General features: G+C 35.8%; 1 protein-coding gene across 1 annotated transcript in view; it reads right to left on the minus strand.

The window, feature by feature from the left end:
- GBE1 (1,4-alpha-glucan branching enzyme 1) overlaps window positions 1-17669 on the minus strand; it is a 312452-nt gene that overhangs the window by 227315 nt on the left and 67468 nt on the right. The gene's annotated exons all lie outside the window — the stretch shown is intronic.

Raw genomic sequence — 17669 nt, forward strand, 5'->3', positions numbered from 1 at the left:
AAAAAGTAAAAGTGAAAGTCTCACAGTCATGTCCGACTCTGGGCAATCCCATGAACTACAGCCTGACTGGCTCCTTTGTCCATGGAATTCTCCAGGAAAGAGTACTGGAGTGGGTTGCCATTTCCTTTTCCAGGGGATCTTCCTGACCCAGGGATGGAAACCGGGTCTCCTGCATTGCAGGCAGATTCTTTACCAACTGAGTCACTAGGGGAGCCCTAGTGCAAGTATCGGAGAAGGCAATGGCACCCCACTCCAGTACTCTTGTCTGGAAAATCCCATGGATGGAGGAGCCTGGTGGTCTGCAGTCCATGGGGTCGCTAAGAGTCGGACACGACTGAAGTGACTTAGCGGCGGCAGCAGCAGCAGTGCAAGTATAGATGAGGATAATCCATTTGCTTGCAACAGTGGATTCTTATTTTCGGTATGCCTAACATGACCATGTTTTTTTCACTAAACCTCTGAGAGTGAATGAATCTTGATCTTCATTGAGAAAAGATTAACACTTCTACAAGCTGTAATTACCTTCTGGGTAATGATGGTATATTTATGGAGATTTTAGTTTGTGATTACCTCACCCTGTGGAGAGGAGGAAAAAAAAGAACAAATAGGGACCATTTTCTATAGCAAGCTTTCCTTTAAAAAGGAAATGAAAGTTGTAGTGACTAGATTTACCTTTACTTTGATTATAACATGAACGATTAATCTGAGATACTTTCCAGAGATACTTTTATGCTAGTCAGCATGACCTAGCCATTAAAAAAATAAAAGTCATAATTGCCAAGAGGGATAAAGCTATAAAGTACTTAAGGTTATATTACCACTCAAGGAGTAGCTCTTAGGACAAAATAAACCAGTGGAAGATAAAACGCCTCTTCTAACTTAGTAAACCTTAGAGAAAAAGGATCAGCTATTGTTGAATGACAGACAGGAGACACAGGCTGATGCAGCAACTGGTATCAACTCTGTCCCTGGGCTCTACTCATCTGGGTTTTCTCAAGCAGGAGAAACTTCATAGCCCAAAACACAGCCCCAAACCTCAGCATTTGCCTAGAAAAAAGGACCCCTATGTCTTAAAACTAGAAAATGCAGTTTTCTCTATTTAACCTCGAGCCAATTCTGCAGTAGAGCTTGCAAGTCTAGCTAACACGTGTACTGTATTTTTTTTTCTTTTAATTTATGCTTGCTTTTCTACTTTGACAACTTCATTCTTCATATGCTTAACTTCTAGAAAAGTAGTGCCCATCAGACAGAATTATACTGAATAAATGAGATAACAACCCACTACATGATGATACTGAGACACTAGGAAACACAGTTTCTAAGGATTGAGAAGCTTTGTGACGAGATGTTAGAAAAGTTCAGGAGGCAGAACCTACTTTTGTTCTCAGATTTTAGTTTGGTTTGATAGCTTGCTTACTTTTTCCACTGGGAGAAAAGTAAACCATACTCGGATCCAATATACCAAGTTATTAAATTCTTTCAGAAACTTTCTTTATATGTTCGCTGTAATAGTTCAATTAAAATGTACCTTTTTGGGGCTAAACTTTATAAAGAATCCCTATTAAAGGCAAGCCTTGAATACAAGTTAAATACAAACTAACTATAAATTTAATTTAAGATTTTAAACCTATTTCTAACTTAAAGAAAGGTTAAAGCAATCTACTTTTAATTAAATATATCTATGGCAACTTAATTCCAAATCTTAAGGTTCTGCAACCCAATTTCTCATGATAAGAATATTACTAAAACTCATCTGCATTGAATGACAATCTTCCATTCCTCTCGGCTCTCTGAATCCATTATCTCTCTCATGGGAATGAATGCTTTGCTATGACTGATGATGAATAAGATATATAGGACAAATGATGCACTTTTTCATTTAAAAGACTAAAAAGGAAATTCACTTTAGTCTCCTTTCTGCCTAGTTTCATTAAAATCTAAATACAGCTATTCTAAGGGATTTTTTTCCTAGCTCAGTTCAGTTTGACAAAAAAGTGCTCATGTATCATTTAAATCAATTACAGATTCTCTATAAATATACCTCAGAAGTTTCATTTTGACACTTTTTGGTTTAAAAATAAACCACAAAATGTCACCAAATAAGCAATCAGAAAATACTTTTCAAAAAAGTACTGTGAAAAAGTATATTGGTTATAATTATCACTAAATTATATTCTAAGAGTTGTTTCAACTTTAGATAGTATTTAAGAAAATATCTCTATATAATTCCTTTATTTTGTAAAATATCTTTATATTTTATAAATATATCTTTATTTTCTACCTAAAAAAGCATACAGGAATGGCCACAATACTTAGAAGAACATCAGATCTACAGTTTAATTACTACATGAGCTTAGGCAATCACAGTCAGTTAAGAGAAGACCATCCATTTCCCTTGCTAGATGAGAATTACTGCCCTTCTTTAATAATTTCCATGACTTAACACAGCATCTGGCACATAGAAAGTGTTCAATAAGTACTGCTACCTAAGCAGGAGGGCTGAAAGAGAAGTTCTTGAATTTAAACTGCAGATTTTCACGTGCTCTGCCAACATGAAGGCCTCTAACAGATATTGGAAGCAAACCTACTTTCTAAAAAAAATCACCATATGCCGATGCACCAACAGTATATTTAGTGAATTCGTACATTATTAGGGAAATAATACAGCTTTAACAGAGTAAACACCTTACTTTAAGACTATATTCTATTACTCAGGGGGGAATAAAAGAAAAACTTTTACTTTACTAGAGTTTAGACGTATTGGTAATCACACACATTGTTTTATGATATTTCAGCAACCTCTGATAAATTGCAACAAAGTTAATTTCTTGCTTTAAATAAAGTTCCATCATCTTGTCCCTAAACATCCAGACCCTTCTGTAAATCTGAAACTCTTCCACTTTTTAATATTAGGTACTAGCCTTGCTTAGAATTAATACGATCAAAAATATATCCAAGGAAAAGGACTGGAGGGAGAAAATGAAGAAGAGGGAAAGAAGGAGGGAGGGAAAAAATGAAGGGGAGGGAGCAAGGAAAGAACAAACAGTGTACCAAAAATGTTTTCTTCTTCTTCAAATAAAAATGTATATAATACACTGATGTGCAATTTAAGGAAGTTTGGCGTCACTCAGAAGAAAACAGAATGAAAAAAAAATGCCTCTAGTGCTTTGGGTATCTCTAAATCATGTGAAGAGAAACCTGATAGCTGTTCTGGTTATTCCTCGTTTCTCTGCTAGCTCCACCTTAAAATCCTTCTGAGTTTCTCAGACCTGCTCTTTGAGACCCTGGAGGTTGACTTCAGTAGACAGCAATCCAGGACTCCTCTGCCCTTCAGCTTTAGGCTGGTACTGGCCAACGGCAGATGCTGATATATGAGAAATCATGAGATATTAGCATCCACGTCTATCCCTGCCTTTTTCTAGCCACAGAATCTGAACCTGGGCACCTCTTTGAAAGCTTCAGCTCTACCTATGCTACAGCAACCATTCCCTCCTCTCCCATACCTACACACAAAGGTAGAAGCAAGAGCTTATAATCCTGATTGTTCCCTTAACTCTCATCAGCCTTCTATAAAGAGGCCTTCATAAAACTATCTTCAGTGAGACCCCTGGGTGTGCATCTGTATCCTGTTGCTCCCTGACTAATACAAAGGTAAAAGTCTTGTAACTCTCAAGAAAAACTCTTCAACAGAATCAAGTCTGCAAATCACTACCACCTAATGATGACACTCATATTAACTGGAGCTAAGCACACTGAGCAATCAACTGAAAATAAAGAAAGCAACTTAGACCTGGGGTTAAAAACAAACAAGCAAACAAATTCCTACGAAGTACTCAGAATTGTCAATCTGCACATGGTTCATTCACCTTCGGTCCTGATGGAGCTCTCTTCTCACTTACTTTCCATTTAATGGGATGAACATTTTCGTCCCATAAAGCAATACATCAGCCTGGCCTGTTTCATCAATTGGCAAGTATATCATAAACATTTATCACTATAAAGATATAATTCACTTACATTTTAATGACCAATTTTTTATTTAAAATGGTTACTCAAATAAGGACAGTCTTTTTAGAAAATCTTCCAAAATTGTCATTATTATTTTTACAAAAACATTGTAAGCACCAAGTATTTAGTGATGCTTCTATAGGTTAATTTAAAAAGTTAAAAGCTAATGAATGGTTCTTCAGTTCAGTCAGTTCAGTCGCTCAGTCGTGTCTGACTCTTTGCGACCCCATGAATCACAGCACGCCAGGCCTCCCTGTCCATCACCAACTCCCGGAGTTCACTCAAACTCACGTCTATTGAGTCCGTGATGCCATCCAGCCATCTCATCCTCTGTCGTCCCCTTTTCCTCCTGCCCCCAATCCCTCCCAGCATCAGAGTCTTTTCCAATGAGTCAACTCTTCACATGAGGTGGCCAAAGTACTGGAGTTTCAGCTTTAGCATCATTCCTTCCAAAGAACACCCAGGACTGATCTCCTTTAGAATGGACTGGTTGGATCTCCTTGCAGTCCATAGGACTCTCAAGAGTCTTCTCCAACACCACAGTTCAAAAGCGTCAATTCTTCGGCACTCAGCTTTCTTCACAGTCCACCATAATAAATGTTGTTCATTGCAGAGCCAACTAGAAAACTAGGACTGTTCACAGTTCAATAACATGACCCTGGACCATTAGTCCAAACAGGCTGCCATAACAAAATATCACCAACTGGATGGTTTAAACAACAGACATCTATTTCTCACAGTTTTGGAGGCTTGGAAGTCCAGGATCAAGGTGCCAGAAGATCTGATTCCTGGTGAAGACCCTCTTCCTGGCTTACAGACTGTCATTGTGTCCTCATGTGATAGCATGATCTCTCTTCCTCTTTTTTAGGGATATTAATCCCATCACAGGATTTTCATGACCTCTTCTAAGCCTAATTACTTCCTGAAGACCTCATCTCTAGATACACGGGGTGGAGGGGTGGGTAGCACTTCAACATATCCATTGGAGGTGGGGGTAGGACATAAACATTCAGTCTTTACCAGCCACCTAAAGGAAACGCTTTCCAGTATCATGTGTAAACTGAGCCCTACTTTTTTCTTCTACAGAAAACCTTTATTCATGTCCAAAACTCTAAGGTCCCATTTTGCCATTTTCCTTCCAGAAAACTCCTCCCAGGAAATTTCTTCATGGGACTTCTCTTTCCACTCTCTTCTTAGTTGCTCTCTATGGCCGTTCCACATTTTGCACTTTACTCTCTCCTGAGATTGACCAACTGATGGGCATGCCACATATTCCTCTTGCTTGGCTGGCATCCATACATGACCTCCTTAGGAAGAATGCTTTGGATGCATTCAAAAAGAATGAATTACCATGCTCCTGCATTCTTAAATATCTGAAAATATCTGTCTAGACATCTGACTGATAAATTGGACAGGGAGTAGGAATCAAATTTCCTTCACCCAATAAATCTGAAATAATCATTTCATTGTTCTCTACCCTCCCCTGTAAACTGATGAGCCTGCCTGATTCTTTACAGGAAGAATGTGTTCTTGTTTCCTTTCAAAAGATTCTCTTAAAAAAAAAATGGGGTTGCTGCTTTGGGTGCACCATATCTACTACATGCAAGGAAAAGACAGGATGGTTGTGACTACCCCCAACAAGAAAGAGTGGGAAAGCTGAAAAGCAAGGATAAATGATACAATAGCAACCACTAGCTTATAAATGATAAAAGTCTCCAAAATAGCGAAGGTGATATATCATCCACATTAAACTCTACCCCAAGAAACTGTAATACAAAAGGTGTGTTATTCACCCTGAAATTTTATTTTACGAACACCCCCCACAAACTACTCGACTTTAAGTGACACATATACCACACACTGGAGGGGAAAATATCATGATGAAGAAGGAACTGTTCTTCAACAGACGGAACATCAAAAAGGCTGTTTAAATTAAAACATAACTAATTTGTTACACGGAGAAGGCAATGGAACCCCACTCCAGTACTCTTGCCTGGAAAATCCCATGGATGGAGGAGCCTGGTAGGCTCCAGTCCATGGGGTCACTAAGAGTCGGACACGACTGAGTGTCTTCACTTTCACTTTTCACTTTCATGCATTGGAGGAGGAAATGGCAACCCACTCCAGTGTTCTTGCCTGGAGAATCCCAGGGACGGTGGAGCCTGATGGGCTGCCGTCTATGGGGTCGCACAGAGTCGGACACGACTGAAGCGACTTAGCAGAAGTAGCAGCAGCAATTTGTTACAATGCAGGTCAAGAATATAAAAATATCTCTCACTGCTGAGTTTTTGAGAATTCTGAGTAATTTAAATTTTATACTACATACTTCTCTATCATAAAAAGCCACAAAAATTCACAAAGTTGTTAAAATTACCTCCAAAAAAAATTACTCAAAATACTTTAACAGATGCAGGGCCACTGAGCTAAACCATTACAGTGATGCTTTAGAATATCTAAATCACAACATGAAGGGTATTTTCTTCACTTGTGTAACTCAGTAGGCCTAACAGAAGGGAGATACTATTCCAGTGTTGGGGACCCAGAATGGAAATCACAATCCTTATTTCAAGAAGAGGGACTTAGTACAGGGAATTGGTTACATAGTTCAGTTCAGTTCTGTTCAGTCACTCAGTTGTTTCCGACTCTTTGCGACCCTGTGGACTGCCGCACGCCAGGACTCCCTGTCCATCATGAACTCCCAGAGTTTACTCAAATTAAGGTCCACTGAGTCTGTGATGCCATCCAACCATCTCATCCTCTGTCGTCCAGTTCTCCTCCCATCTTCAATTTTTCCCAGCATCGGAGTATTTTCAAATGAGTCAGTTCTTCACATCAGGTGGCCGAAGTAGTGGAGTTTCAGCTTCAACATCATCCTTCCAAAGACTATTCAGGATTGATTTCCTTTAGGATGGACTGGTTGGATCTCCTTGATGTCCAAAGGACTCACAAAAGTCTTCTTCAACACCATAGTTCAAAAGCATCAATTTTTCATTGCTCACCTTTCTTTATAGTCCAATTCTCACATTCATACATGACTACTGGAAAAACCATTTTAAAAAAAGCTATCTTTGACTAGATGGACCTTCTGTTGGCAAAGTAATGTCTCTCCTTTTTAATAAGCTGTCTAGGTTAGACATAACATTTCTTCCAAATCTTTTAATTTTCTGGCTGCAATCACCATCTGCAGTGATTTTAGAGCCAAAAAAATAAATAAATAAAGTCTGACACTGTTTCCACTGTTTCTCTATCTATTTCCTATGAAGTGATGGGACCAGATGCTATGATCTTAGTTTTCTGAATGTTGAGCTTTAACCCAACTTTTTCATTCTCTTCTTTCCCTTCTCTTCACTTTCTGCCATAAGTGTGGTGTCATCTGCATATCTGAGGTTATCAATATTTCTCCCAGCAATTTTGATTCCAGCTTTTGCTTCACTCAGCTTAGCATTTCTCATGATATGCTCTGCATATAAGTTATGTAAGCAGGTTGACAATATACAGCCTTGACATACTCCTTTCCGTATTTGGAACCAGTCTGTTGTTCCATGTCCAATTCTAAGTGTTGCTTCTTGACCTGCATATAGATTTCTCAGGAGGCAGGTCAGGTATTCTGGTATTCCCATCTCTTTCAGAATTTTCCACAGTTTATTGTGATCCACACAGTCAAAGGCTTTGACATAGTCAATAAAGCAGAAGTAGATGTTTTTCTGGAACTTTCTTGCTTTTTCAGTGATCCAACGGGTGTTGGCAATTTGATCTCTGGTTCCTCTGCCTTTTCTAAATCCAGCTTGAACATCTGGAATTTCACGGTTCACATACTGTTGAAGTCTGGCTTGGAGAATTTTGAGCATTACTTTGCTAGTGTGTGAGGTAAGTGCAATTGTGTGGTAGTTTGAGCATTATTTGGCATTGCTTTTTTTGGGACTGGAGTGAAAACTGAACTTTTCCAGTCCTGTGACCACTGCTGAGTTTTCCAAATTTGCTGGCATATTGAGTACAGCACTTTCACAGCATCATCTTTCAGGATTTGAAATAGCTCAACTGGAATTCCATCACCTCCACTAGCTTTGTTCGTAGTGATGCTTCCTAAGGCCCACTTGACTTCACATTCCAGGATGTCTGGCTCTAGCTGAGTGATCACACTATCATGGTTATCTGGGTCATGAAGATCTTTTTTGCATAGTTCTTCTGTGTATTCTTGTCACCTCTTCTTAATATCTTCTGCTTCTATTAGGTCCTTACCATTTCTGTCCTTTATTGTACCCATCTTTGTGTGAAATTTTCCCTTGATATCTCTAATTTTCTTGAAGAAATCTCTAGTCTTTCCCATTCTATTGTTTTCCTCTATTTCCTTGCACTGATCACTGAGGAAGGCTGTCTTATCTCTCCTTGTTATTCTTTGGAACTCCGCATTCAAATGGGTATATCTTTCCTTTTCTCCTATAACCTATGGTTACACAGGTCATAGTGAAAAAAGAATTCAAGTGGAGGACAATTATGTAATTATTGTCCTCCACTTGATTAGCAATAATAGGAATCTGGTAATTTCCCTAAGGAAGAGGAAGAATTTACTGGAATCCAGAAGCCAGGGCCATCTAGCATAAGCTGGAAACAAGGCAAGCTTTCCCAGCATGAACTGAGCTCATTGAAAGATAAGCAACAAGAACAAAAACACACCTGCCCCAGGAGACAAGGTCAGCCACACTTTAGACAGAGGGTGTGTGAGGGAAGAAGGGAAAGTTCCCTGGCTTCTCCCTCAACCTGCCCTCATGTTTCGCCTCCGACTAAACCAATTCAACAGAAGCAGAGTTCATGGGAGTTGGGGAAATGTGATGCAGAGTAGAAAAGGGCAGGTGCAAGGATCTTCGGGCAAACAAACAAATGACTAGCGCAGCCAAATAGCTGAACTGGTAAGAATATTGGCTTACCAAAGCAACCCAGATCACTGAAAGCACATAAAAATGTGTACATAAATGGCTCAGTGATAAAGAATCTGCCTACAATGCAAAAGCTGCAAGAGACACAGGTTTAAGCCTTGGGTAGTTCAAGCCTTGGTAGCAATCCACTACAGTATTCTTGCCTGGAGAATCCCATGGACAGAGGAGCCTTGTGCGCTATGGTCCATAGAGGTGCAAAGAGTCAGACAAGACCGAAGCAACTTAGCACACACATGTGCAAATGTTCATAAAAGTGTTATTCACAATAACAGCTTTTATTCACAACAGTTAAAAAGTAGAAACAACCCAAATGTCCATCTGTTCAGGAATGGATAAACAAGATGCGGTATATTTACACAGAGAATGTTATCCAGCCATAAAATGGAATGAAGAACTGACTGCTACATTCTACAAAATGAATGATCCTTGAAAGCAGTGTAATAAAAAGTTAAAGAAGCCAGAAACACAAGGCACCATGCTGTATGATTCCATTTATAATGAAATGCCCAGAATAGGCAAATCCATAGATTTAGGGAAAATAGATGAGTGGTTACCAAAAACAGAGGGAGAGAAGAATTGGGACTAAATGCTAACACCTATGAGGTTTCTGTTGGGAGTGATGGAAATGTTCTGAAATTAGCAGCAGTGGTTGCACAACACAGTGACTGTGACGATACTATAAACTACAATTTGAAGTGTACAATTTGAAATGGTAAATGTTATGTGAATTAGATGTCAGCTTTTAAAATGTTAAAATAAGAAAGAAAACAAGTAACTAAGAAGTGAGAGTATAATAATAAGCCTTCAAGATTTAGGTCAAAAGTCATTAGTCTCCATGGTTGCTCGGCAGTGGCTCTGCACCACAGTATCACTACTGAAGGTCACTGATACTTGCTGAGAAAATGCGCTATGATTTTCAGGTTCCTAATCTCTAAATAATACATTTGAGGTCCTTCTGCTACTGATTTAGAAGCAAAACTAAGACAGCTAAGTCATTTTTTCAGGAACCCATCATAAGAGGTGGGTCTCTGACAGTCAAAATTAAAATGAATACTTCCACAGTTTCACATGAGGAATTGCACAGCTCCAAAGAAGCAAAAATTTCCTTTCTTTTTTTTCAATCTCTATTCAAGCTTAAAAATCCTTCCAATTTTTTTTAATAACACAATGACAGGGATTGACAATGTAAAGAGTACAACCCAGTATGAGGGAATGAGGGAAAGGATGTGAGGAGAGAGCTACAGATTTCCAAGTCTGGCAATAAAATGGACAAAGCCTCAAGGCTAATCAGTGAATTCCAGCAGACCTGCTTGGGACCACTGTCTGGATAAGCAAAACAAACAGTGCCATAAACCTTTTACAGATTTACTACATTTCCGTTAACTCCCCTACAATACAAAATGATATTCAGTTGTGTTATCTGTGGCATAAGAAAGAAAATCACAACAAATTAAATTGCAGTTGCTTTAAACGTCTATCTTAAGTGACAGCTGCTTCTTAGTGTAATACAATTTGAACTTAAAATGAATAGTTTAGGTGTGATCAAGATACAGAGAATGTTGAAATATGTTATAATCATTCACACTTGGGGCTAGATTTAACTATTTTAAAATAGAACTTCTCTAAGAAAACCTCTAACTTGATAAAAGAATAAGATGAATAATGTTCCTTCTTTGTATAAGTAAATGGTGAGCTTAATAAAGTCACTTTAATGGACAAAATTATGAAAATGTCAAAAGAAAAGTGCTGAAAAACAACCATAAACAGAATAATTTTATAGACATTAAGAATGAGTGAAAAATCAAAACTGAAACCTAACAAAAAGTACTGTATTATCCAAACAGCATATATTTTTAACACGATAGTTACAAAAAAGCAACATGAGGCTAGAAAATTATTATTTATGTCACATAGTTCAAAATCTACCTTCTAGCATTAACAGCATCCCCCAAAATTCCAGAAAGTAAAGATGCTTCCCTTTAAAAATAATCCCATTAAGCATTATCACAAAACTCTTTAATCCTGCACAACAACCAGGGCCAGAAGTTGGTTCATATATTGAAAATATTGGTTAAATCAGAGAATGATTATATACACTGTAAAAAATTACACATACATAGCACAAATCATACATATTAAAATGTTTTAAAAGACAAATATAAATATTCACTCCCCTTCTGATATAAATTACAGCTATTTCTTTAAGTTTAGGTCCTTTGATTAGGATTTTGTATCATATGAACCTATACTTACAATGCAATGCTTATAATTTTTAATTTCCTTTGGATTAAAACAGAATGAAAGCTAAAAGGTACATGCAATATAATTGGCATATGAAATCATCAGATTTATATCATTTTTTGCAATTCACTGTGCATGCTTAATTCACAGTAACTTTCTAACTTATCCTTACTGAGATTTTTCCCAGTACTTGATAATTTTCTTTACTGTCACACTCACAGTTCATCACTTTACATAATATTATATTACAGAATTCTAATGAAAAGAATAGGCATTCACAGGATTTGAGGCAGATGGGAAACTGGCTCATTATAAGCACACAAAGCAACTGGCAAGAGCAGAAGTACACACATGAAGTAGATCCTTACTCTACTCCCCATGCACGCTCAGCATCCTATGGGAAACAGGCAGTATCACTTACAGTGAGCGTGTCAAGCAGAAATAAAGTCTAAGAAGTAGATAATGATTAAGTAAATCTCCACTGTACATCTATTCCATTGAAAATGTACAATTCATCAGTGAACACAGATAAAAGCGATGGGAGACTCAATATCAGACTAGCGAGCTAGAGAACATTCTGACAACTTTCTACAAAAATGCCTATTAGCTAATTAGTTATTTAAGTTCACATACATCAAAAAGTTTATTTTTCAGCATTGGTGCTGATTTAGTTAACAGTTCTAAAGCCTTCTACCTCTGCCTTGTAACTTGCCACTCAGTCACCAAAATAAACAGTATCGAGTTCCCCAGACTACTTTGGAAATTCACTTTCTAGAAACTTGTTGTGTGAGTGCTCAGTCATTCTGTCATGTTCAACTCTTTGCAACCCTGTGGACTGTAGCCCAACAGGCTCCTCTGTCCATGGGATTTTCCAGGCAAGACTACTGGAGTGGGTTGCCATTTCCTTCTCCAGGGGATCTTCCAGACCCAGGGCTTGAACCCACATCTCTTGTGTCTCCTGCATTGGCAGGCAGATTCTTTACCACTGTACCACCTGGGAAGCCTTCTAGAAACATCACCATTTCCAATAAGCCAAACTGAAGGAAGCTAACTAACAAAAATGCATTCAGAGAGGACCCATGGGGAGTGGAAAATGTCTACACTGCAAAAGACTCTTTGAAGTTCCATCTGAATCCTAAGGTCAGTAGACATTTCAAAGAAAACGTCTTAACAATCTCTGTTGGAGCATTACCCTACCTGGCACCCTCTGCTCCTACAGGAAAGACTCTAAGATATCAAAAACTCTGGCAGATTAACACTTTATATTTTGAAAATGTGTTATTTGCCAGGGGGGTCATTTATGTTATTATTCCTTATTTTTTATAAGTCTCCACAAAATCAAATTCTGCTTCCAGGATCACTGATATAAGGCTTAGCCAAATTATTTGGTTAATGAAATGGAAGTGAGACCACATTAGCCACTTTTGAACTGAAGCTTTTAGAGCCATGACAGGTTCCCTCCACTGCTCTTTTTCTCTGTCACCAGATTGGCACATCTCACACAGGGGCTGCTCCATCACCCTGGATGCTGGAAAGAATGTGACACTTAGGACAGAGCCATAGCTGACAATTGCAGCCAACATGAGCAAGAAATAGACTGTGTTACTGTAGGCAATTAAAATGGTGGCGTTTTTTTGTAACAAGCCATACCACAGAGAAAGTGAACACAACCACCACAGATTTAGCTGAAGAAAGAGAATACAAAGGAGGTTGACATCAGAACTCTACCTTCCAACCAGAAAGGACTTCTAAACCAAAAAAAATAATAATCACTATTTTTCAGATCAACGTTTTTCAAACTATTAATATCTATGATGATAGGCCAGTTACCTTTCCTTTTTCAAATTTCCAATCTATTCCAGACCAATATATAAAGTATTAAAAATGAATTATTAGAAAATTGAAAGAAGACTTTCAAAATTTAAGCCCCAGTATTTGTATTATCATTATTAGATTCAACAGAAATAAAATTCATCTGTCAAACTGCTATTAGGTTTCTAAATGTGTACTCCCAATTTCTGAGAATATATTACTGTAAACCAATTACAGGACACAGAACCACACTGCTCCACAGAGCACACTTTGAGGAGCACTGTTTCAGAGCATGTGAAATTAAGAAATATAAATGCTTTTGTGATGATATAAACTTCTTGGTACTTGTATAAGTGGAAATTAAATTGTAGACAAATTTTGCCCAGAAAATAAGTAAAAATTTTCTTTATTATCTTTCCCACTCTGCAAAAATATCTGTGGTTCTTTTTTTCTATAGGCATAAAAATCGGGTATTTTTTTTTCTTTCCCTTTTCTTTTTCAGTCTATCAATGATAGACATTTAGGTTATTTGAAAAGTGCCTAGCTCCAAGACTTAGTAATTTTAAATGAAATGTTTTCAGTTATAGCGAATAGGAACCCAATTATTTTATATTGACATATGTAGTTTACTGCCTTTCTCTCTACTTATTATTATCTAGCTACTGGAAAGCAGCTAGTTTTCTTCAATTATTTAGCAACCTGCAATAAACATGATTTAGTTCTAAAATCCCAAGTATATTTTAAATCACATTTAATTTTCTAAAGAATGAATCTTTCCTTTATTAAAGATAATTCAAAGTTTCAGAAACTCATCTCAAGCCATTAAAGTAGCTTCTGTCTGGCTCAGAAATACTTTTTGGGTGGTAAGATTCCAATCTTGATGAATGTCATTATATATACACTGTCCTGGGTGGCTGCAGCAGCTGCTAGCTGCTTAAAAAAGCTAGTTAAAAGAAAAAAAAAAAAAAAAGACTAAAAGGAAAAGAAATGATTGTTTCATTTTCTCTCAAATGAAGAAAAATATGTGTAATATATTTAAAGTGAAGGTGCTTTCCAAGTCTTAAAAATGTGGATGGCAAAAGCCAGAGCTACTTCAGTTTGGGCAACACTGAGACTATATCAATTGATTTTTGCAAGACCTTTTAAAATTAATAGCATTTTTTAAATAAGAAAAAGAAAGAACTTTTCAAATTAGAGTAATTTTTCCATTAAGATTTCTGTAGCACTAAATGATGTATAAAATGTCTTCACATTTGCAATCTAGTTAGTATCTACAGCAACCCAGTTAGAGAAATAAGAGGAATATCATCGCCTTTATCCCTACTAAGCCAGATGAAGAGCCAAGTTTCGAGAGCTCTACTTGGGTTCAAACTCAAAATGCCATTCTTTTTTTTTTTTCCTCTACACACCAACTCCTGGTAATTCTTTCTTAAAGACCATTTATATTTTACAACAGTAAACATTTGTACCTAAAATATTTTCAGGTCAGTTGGCAAAAAAATATGCTAGAAAAACATAAATTTACCAGCAGTTCTATGAGTACAGAAAAGGACAGTGCAATTTCTACAATGATTAGAAGACGAGAGAGACATCACAATATGCTAACATAATTTGACTACTGGTATAATTTCTTATAATACAGAATTAAAGTCGACAGTCTTTAATTTTCATTTCATCTGAAAAATTATCAGTAGTAGATGGTTAATGATTTTAAAAATTGATTCAAGATTTCCTTTTACTATTTTCCTGTTACTGTAAATATAAGTAACAGTCAATTTATGCCTTCACAGAAATGAGGTTTTTATATTGGTTTTTGAAGGTATGTTTTACATTATCTTTGGAAGTATAGGTAAGAGGTAGGTACAAAAGCAGTGTTTTAAATTATATATGTATACACTTTCATGATAAAAACATAAGTAAAATTATGTTACTTTTTACATCACTGCTGCTGCTGAAAAAAATAGGTTTATTTTAGGTGATATTTTAAGTATATACATAAAAGTTAAGCTTACTGTTACATTAGATGACAAAGTAAGGAAACAAATTCTTAAAAATGATCATGTTATAGTTCAAAGTTATTGCCACAGAATCTTTTGTTTACTGCTGTTTCAATTTAGCTGATAAATATGAAGTTATATGAATACAGTTAAATGCTTTTAAAAACATTTTAATGTCATTACCTAAACACCTAGAATAATTTTAATTAATCTTCATTTGCATTTCCTAATTTTAAAAAATCAACTGTAATGTTTTTAGCTAGTTAACACAAATTGTATTTCCACTTCAGTTTAGTACGTTTATACATTGGAAGACTTACTATAAAATCAAACACATTTTTGATGCTGAGAAAAACCTTAACAAAGAAAAATAACTTTCTTCTTACTCAACTCTTTGACACATGAAAAAATAGATTTTTACGTAAATAAGGGAAAAATAAAATAGAGAATTCCTTAATTGTGTTTTTTAAAAAGACATGTTTAGTTCAGTAATGTATATTTTCAGCTATGCTGTCAGTATCATCAAAATTCTGTATTATACAAAAGTCATATTAAATTTATACTCAGGTGTAACATTCTCTCCCAAAGACATACTATTTTTAAATGCATTATTAATCTAGAATTTTGGCCCTACTGTCAACTTGAAAGTTGCTTTTATTTATTTTTAAGCCAAAGCTCTTCAGTGAGAAAAGTTCAAGATCCCACATATAAGGAGATCCTGAGAGGCTGCACAGATTCTTTACTGTCTGAGCCACCAGGGAAGCACCTCAGGATCTCCTTATATTTGAGATCTTGAACCCAGGGTTTGATTCCTGGGTCAGGAAGGTCCCCTGGAGAAGATGCTAGATATTGGAGCTACCCACTCCATAATCCTTGCCTGGAGAATTCCATGGACAGAGGTTATAGTCCATGGGAATGCAAAGAGTTGGGCATGACTGAGCAATTAAAACTTTTACTTTCTGAGACCATATGCATGACCAAAAAAAAAAAAACCTTCATCTAGATAAGTAGATATATTAGACATTTAAATTTTCCCAACATACTGCTTGTTAATTATTTTAACAGTTAACTATATTCTATCATACTTCCTATCTTCTATCACAGTTTCATTTATATTAGACATTCCTATCTCTCAGGTAAAAATAAAGGTCCACAGATTAAATCTGATATTCTTCCTACCCTTAGAAACTAAATAAATACTGCCTGATTGAAAATAATTGACAAAGTATTGTTTCAAGTACAAGGAGAGATTTTAAATTATGTGACATGTCTTCACAAAGAATAGAATTTTCAAAAATCAAATTAGATTTTTAAAAGTTAAGCTACTTTACACTAAAATAGGAACTAGATAATTTTTAGTGTTCTCTTTACAAAAGACTATATAAATTATTATACTTTTAATATTTAAGCATTCAAACTCCTTAAAAATTTTAAATACAATTTCCAAACATACACATGGCTCAACTGGATTTACAATGCACAACTATATAGCTACCAAATATAGTTTCATATAGTTTCCCATATTTCTGTATCTCTAAAATCTGTTTAGTGGATTCAATCATAAATATGTTACCAAATGCAAGTACCAAGTTTTAACTGAGAGTCTTATAGTACTTTTTTTCTTGGTATATGTACATAAATGTACATAAAAATCTAACAAACATTCTCAAGCAATACCTCTCAATAAATGGCAGTAAAAAAAAACTAATAAAATATAATGTCCAAAAGCACCTTGATTAGAGGTTGATGCAAAACAAATCTATTAACAAAAAGCTAGTAGTCAACACAGTCACTCAGAGAAGATGGGGAAATAGTCATGTTTATATACAAGAAAAAATTATAACAATGTTAACAATTTAAGTGAAAAGACTTATAGCTTCAAAATATATTTCATAATAATCACCTGGCCATGTTAATCTGAATCAGCAGATCACATGATCTTTCTTAAAACATTCCCTAAAGTTTTCACTAACTTCTCTAGAAACACAGGAAGCTTATGTCATCTAATTTTGGGAACGACATAAAGAATAACTTACAGTCCTTTGACCTGTTCTTTTCAATAATAGAGCCACTAAACAAAGGTGGCTACTGAGTGCTTAAAATGAACTCAGTGTAACTGAGAAAATAAATTTAAAGTTTTATTTAATTTTAATTACTTTATTAAATGTAAAATTTAAAACTACCACTCAGTTGAGTTGCTAGAACTTTTAACAATGTTTGGAAAAATTTGGGTATGCACTTTAAACTGCAAATTGCATTAAGTCTAAATATAGATCAAGTATTTCCAATGAAAAAATACCCACCAGATTTAGAAGAAGCAATACAAAAGAATGAAAATATCTCACTAACAAATTTTACATTGGTTACATGTTAAAATATATTTTGATATACAGGATTAAATTTAAAAATACCTATCATTATTAAAATTCGCTCCATTTTTCTCCTTTATTTTTTTAATATTACCATGAAAAATTTTAAATTATATAAATGATGCTCATTATATTTCTATTGGGCAGTGCTGCCTTAGACTATATACATAAAATCAAAAAATTTTTTAAAGTTAGGTTACTTAAGGTATTATTTGCACACAGTAAAACTCACCCTTTTATACGTTTACTTCTATAAATTCTGGCAAATGTATACAATCACGAAACCAACACAATCACAACATAAAATG

Source organism: Bos indicus, chromosome 1 (assembly GCF_029378745.1).
Source record: "Bos indicus isolate NIAB-ARS_2022 breed Sahiwal x Tharparkar chromosome 1, NIAB-ARS_B.indTharparkar_mat_pri_1.0, whole genome shotgun sequence".
In the NCBI taxonomy this organism is placed as follows: Eukaryota; Metazoa; Chordata; class Mammalia; order Artiodactyla; family Bovidae; genus Bos; species Bos indicus.